This window comes from Dasypus novemcinctus, chromosome X (assembly GCF_030445035.2).
Source record: "Dasypus novemcinctus isolate mDasNov1 chromosome X, mDasNov1.1.hap2, whole genome shotgun sequence".
Classification (NCBI taxonomy): domain Eukaryota; kingdom Metazoa; phylum Chordata; class Mammalia; order Cingulata; family Dasypodidae; genus Dasypus; species Dasypus novemcinctus.
The window spans coordinates 87,794,071-87,800,187 of record NC_080704.1 but is presented as its reverse complement, the minus strand read 5'-3'; the positions used below and the strand labels follow the sequence as shown (position 1 = coordinate 87,800,187).

Here is a 6,117-nt window from a genome sequence, read left to right as displayed (position 1 = left end):
TCAAGACAGAATTAGTGATTTCGAAGACAGAACATCTGAACTGGAATAAACTGGAGAACAGAAAGAAAAGAGAATGGAAAAAAATGGAACAATGTCTCAGGGAATTGAATGACAATGTGAAATGCACAAACATCCACATTATTGGTGTCCCAGAAGGAGAAGATATTAGAAAAGGGGCAGAAAGAATATTTAAGGAAATAATTACCTAAAATTTCCCAATCCTTATGACGGGCATAAATATCAATATCCAAGAAGGACAATGCACCTCAAACAGAAAAAATATGAATAGACCTGCCCCACGACACTGACTATTCAGAATGAAAAGTATCAGAGATAATGAGAGAATTCTGAAAGCAGTAAGAGAAAAACAAAACATCACATACAAGGGAAACTCATTAAGTCCTGACCTCTCATCAAAAACTGTGGAGAAGAGAAGAAAGTGGTATACTGTTTTCAAGGTACTGAAAGAGGAAAACTGCCAGTCAAGAATTCTGTATCCAGCAAAGCTGTCCTTCAGAAATGAGGGTGAGTTCAAAGTCTTCACAGACAAACAAAAACTGATAGAATATGTTACCAAAAGATCAGAATTGAAAGAGATACTACAGAGGTTGTTGCAGCCCAAAAGGAAAAAACAAAGGCAAGAGATTGGGAGAAGAATTTAGAAATGAAGATAATTAGGAAAGGTAAACTAAAGGATAAGAATACAGACAATAGACCGATATGAGAGCAGAGAGTCAAAGATGGATGAATTAAGTAATGCTTTATGGTAATAACACTGAATGTTAATGGATTAAACCCTCTAACCAAAAGACATAGAAGGAGAGAATGGATTAAAAAAATATGAACCATCTATATGTTATCTACAAGAGACCTACCTCAGATGTAAGGACACAAACAGGTTAAAAGTAAAAGGTTAGAAAAATATAGTCCATGCAAATAGTAACGAAAAAAGAGCTGGAGTAGACAAGATAAATGTAAAACAACAGCATTATAGTATATGAACAATTACCCAATGCAATTGGCAAATTTTTCCTGTGATCAGTATTCTATAATTTTTTTCATACAAGAAGAACACTTGCTTTCAATTAAGGAAGACTGGAGAAGAGAGATATTTTTGGATACTTCATGTCTCTTTAACCCTTTCTTATTAATAATCTTAATTAAAATAATCTATCTGGATCAATAATGATCTAGCATGGCTACTGTTGAACAATATTTTGAGATTTTATGTCCCATAAAATGATGAGTTGGCAATGATATTTGCTGTAATTCATTCCAACAAGATGTGAAGAATTTCCAAATGGGAATTTGATTATCTAGAAAGAATTATAGCTTAAATAGAAATTAAATAATTAAACCAATAATTTATTTCATTCCCAGACATTATTATTTCTAATAGATAAAGCTCTAATATAAAAAATATAGAATAATGTTATAATTTATTTCCATTATATTTGAATTATTATTTATATTGATAAAGGTTTGTTGCTGCGCTATTTTTTTCATTTAGTATACATGTTTTTTATAATATGCTTTTTTTTAAAGATACTTAGGTTATATAAATGTTACATAAAAAATATAGGCGGACACCACTGCCCAGACTCCATCTAATCCCCAGACTCTTAGAACAAAATCATGCCCAAATTCAAACAATGAAGAAGAAAGCAAAAAGCAAAGCCAAAAGATTATTCAAGCAAAAAGTAACCTCTCATTTAAAGTCCAAGTTGATTAACCTCCTCCTTCACCACCCTACCAGAAAGAGTTTAAAAGTATTAAAAGACACCATCTTTCCATACTGTATCTGCCACCAAGAACTTCACAGTTTAAAACAACAGTTTTGCATTTTGGAAAGTGAATTCAGCAAGCTCCAGGAAGCACTGAAGAACTTCTCAGAAAATTCTTGCCCAAGGTGTGGTCAAACGTGTCAACGGAGTGGTAAATTTTACAAGTGCATCTGCTTAGGTTCAAACCACCCCTGGAGAATCCCAAGCTGCGCTTCTTCCTACATTGCTACAGCCTGCTAGCCATTTTCCTGCTCCTCCACCTCCTCCACCACCACCTCCATCTCCTTCTCTACCTCCTCCTGCACCACCAATAGCACCTTTGCTGCTCAGAGAAGCAGATCACACTAAAGCACTTCAGGCTGAACCTTTGAAAAAAGACATACCACTCTAATCCATACTCTATTCCTCCATCTTGTGGACCTGGGATGGCTATGTCCAGTTCCCCCTCTACATCAGGAGGGGCTTTAGATTCCACATGGATGATGGATGCAATTGGGTGGGGAGGGGTATATGGGGACCTCATATTTTTTTAATGTAGCCTTTAAAAGTAAATAAAGAAGAAGAAAAAAAGAAGAACCCCTTATGCTTAGGGAAAAAATCCTCTAGTTACCATATCTGATCTGTAATGTGTTATCCTGAAACATAACTCCAAAGTGTTATCAATTTGAGTCACAAATGTCTTAATTACTCCTGGTAAAAAGCCAGATAGATCTGCAGAGACTACTTAGAAAAAGTCAATGTAGAGAGGAGCCCAGGTGGAACCCCTCTTACCAATAAAGAAAATATAGAGACAGGAACTGGACAGACCCCAGTAAGGACCTATGCCTTGAAGAGAAAGTTTCAGCTGGCTCGTCCAAGAAGCTCAACTCAAACTCTGCCACTTTCTACCAGCAGCTTTAATGAGCAAAACTGATGTCACCGCTGCCTAACACCATGTGATGATTCATAAAATATACAGATAAAAATACCCTAAATCCATTTTAATGTAGTTTAGTATGTATAAATAATTATACTAATATTTATTTCCATTTTAAAAGTGAGAAGTATATGAAGTTCAAACATATTGTATAGAGTGTTTGTATATTTTCTAGTTTGCATGATTGATTAAAAGAACCAAATGGGAAAATGCAATCTCCAAAGAGATTGGAACTCCCCAATTTCAGTTGGAGAGGTTATTCAGATTTAACTAGTTAACTAGTTTGAACTAGATAGGTGAAGCTTTGACATTAAGAAAACAGTCTGGTTCCTGTTTATCTTGGGTACTGTCCTATCTAATGTAACCTTTTCCACTGTAATTGTTCTTCTTGGGTAACTGAAAGGAAAAGTATTTAACCTATAAGGCTCATTCATTCATTAAGCCCTGCACACTTGATCAAGTCCCTCTAGATTTTATTTCCTTTCACTACAAACAATCAAGAGATAATACCATCCCCCATCCAAACAGAAGTATTTTCCAAAAGGATTTGACGCAAAAGTTCCAACATAACCTAGCACGTTAGGTTATATCTGGCTCATTGAGGTCTGAAATATTCCTTATTTTTATATCTGCCTTCCACATTCATGTAGCTAAATATAAATTTCATGAAGAGTTCAACATGAACCTCATGTTTTCCACCATGTCCCAGCAAGGATCTCCTGAGGTCCAGAGCAGGTTCTCTGTGAAGTCTGTTTCCTGTTCTAGCCACACTGTGGATTCAGTAACTGTAGTAATGCATACCTCCCTAGATTTTATTCTTTCCTGTCAGTCTAGGGTTGCCAGTTTAGCAAACAAAATGCATGATGCCCAGTTAAATTTGAAGCTCAGATAAACAATGAGTAATTTTTAGTGTGTGTTCCAAATATTGCCAGGGACAGATTTATACTACAGAATTGTTCACTGTTTATCTGAAATTCATATGTAACTGGGCATCATCTATTTTATCTGGCAATTCTATCAGTCAGGTCTCTATAACGTTGCCAGGCATTACTGGTAGCCCCCCAGTTTGCCAGTCATTTCTCTTCAGCCATGGACACTACTCTAGCTTTAGCCAGGACCTTTATCACATGTATGCTAAAGTATCATGGAGGAAAGGGAACACTTATGTGTGTGTGACTGAAGATGCAGGGTTAGCTTTGAGCTAGTAACCTCTGTAGTTCCAAGTATAAGGCTAGCAGCTCCTCACTGATAGTAAAACAACAGGTTTCAGATCTTCGCTAAAATTTCTAGTTCCACAAGAAGTTAACTACATAGATGATATCCTTAAAATATCCCCAGGTTAGTTTAGACTAAAAAGATATTTTAGCAATTTCCTAGAAATGCTTACCTTTCCACAGATAACTATCACTTTGAGATGTCAAATAAAGTGTTCTTGGAAAGTTGCAAGGCTGTAAAGCAAAACTGGGGACAATGTTTAGCACCCAAACCTGTTTAAAAGACCCACATTTATGTTTACAACACACTTATGAATGAAAACTGAGCAAATAGTAAAGTTGAGACATCTGCTTCTAGTAAAAGTTTTTTTAACTATTAGCTAAATTTATATTATATAAGAATAAAGGGAATGATCATTGAGACTAAAGCCATTGAGTTATTGTAAGACAAAAATATTTTGTGGGGTACTTTATAATATTCCTAAAGCATCATGCACTGTATCAGTTTAATTTAAATGATTTGATCCTTCTCATGGGATAAAGGTTCATAGGAAAAATGCTATAGAAGTCTTATAGAGAAACATTTGCAAAGAGCTGCTGCTCTGCCAGTATTAAAATGTATTCTACCTTGCTTCTTGTACTAATTTTTATGACATATTTTATATTGTACCCATTTGATGATTCTGTAAATGCTATGGCTTCATTAAACTATTGCTTAAGATATGCTTCCAATGCTATTTTGGGACTGAAAGATAGCCAGAAAAAAAAAAAGCCAAGATGCACCTAATTGTTTTAAATAAAGCTTAATAAAATTATATATTTATTTATATATATATATATCACAATCCCAGAAACCTTAGGATTGGGAATGATGATGAGCTAGAGTAAACTTACTGTTACTTTACTATAGACTTATTGTTATTCTAGCGATGGAAGAACTCTTATCATTGATGTGGGAGCAGTGATCACCAGAGGTTCTGAGGGGAGGGTGAGGAGAAAGGTTTAAAATGAGGACATTTTTGTGATATTGGAATAGTCGTAAATGAAGTTGCAGTGAGAGATACAGGCCATTATTTATCTTTTCATAACTTACAAAACTGTGTGGGAGAGACCATAAACTATAATGTAAACCATAATCAATGGTTAGTTGCAATGCTTCAAAATGTGTTAATCAATTTAGCAAATGTAGCACACTAATGAAGGATGTTGTTAATGTTGGAAAATGTGGGAGGGGTAGGGGCCGGGGCATATGTGAATCCCCTACATTCCTTATGAAACATTTATGCAATCTAAGAATCTTTTAAAAATAAAAAATATATAAATTTAAAAGAGTACTTGGAAATATGTAAAATGGGTCTATATTAATAAATTTTATTTTGATATTCAAAAAGAAGATACTTTGAAAAATAGAATGCTAACAACATGGATAACTTAAAGAAAATGGACAAACTTCTAGAAGCACACAAGGAACCTACTTTGGCAAAAGAAAAAATTGATGAACTCAACAGACCAATCACAAGTAATAAGATTTAGTTAGTCATCAAAAACCTCCAAATTATGTGCTCCTGTGTGTGATGGAGTTGGACTCAGATGTGACCTTTTTATGCATGCCTCTTCTGTCACTTTTACTGAACCTATGATTGGTGCTGTGGTTGGTGTATACTCAGGAGACATGAATCTCTGGACTGGCCATGTTCCACTGGGCCTGGAGCCTCAGCAGAGTTGCAACTCCTACTCTCCAGGTTGTTGGACTTACCCAGGTCAGCTAACAGGGAGATGAAGATGGTCATCCTCCACACCAGGGAACTGAGAGTGTCAACAACTGCAAGCAGGAGAATCGCATCCATCAGCCATGTGGGATCTAAGCCCCCTCTCTATTTGAAGGTGGAGTGGACATCACCATCTCAGGGTCCACAGGATGGAGGAATAAAATACGGATTAAAGTGGACTCACTGGTATTCTACTATAGAGCTATTGTGACTATAGCAATGGAAGAAATTGTATCATTGCATCATTGATGTAGTAACAGTGGCCACTGGAGTTGCTGAGGGCAAGGACAGGGAAGAAGAAATGTGATGTAGGGACATTTTCGGGACTTGGAGTTCTCCTGAATGATATTGCAAGGGGCAGATGCTGGACATTATATATCCTGCCATAACCCACTGAATGGATGGGGGAGAGTGTAAACTACAATGTAAACCAT

The 6,117-nt window shown here is 36.0% G+C and overlaps 1 pseudogene; it reads left to right on the top strand.

Moving 5' to 3' along the window:
* Positions 1-1,652: 1,652 nt before the first annotated feature.
* LOC101435565 (proline-rich protein 11 pseudogene) lies at positions 1,653-2,697 on the top strand (annotated as a pseudogene).
* The last annotated feature ends 3,420 nt before the right edge of the window (positions 2,698-6,117 follow it).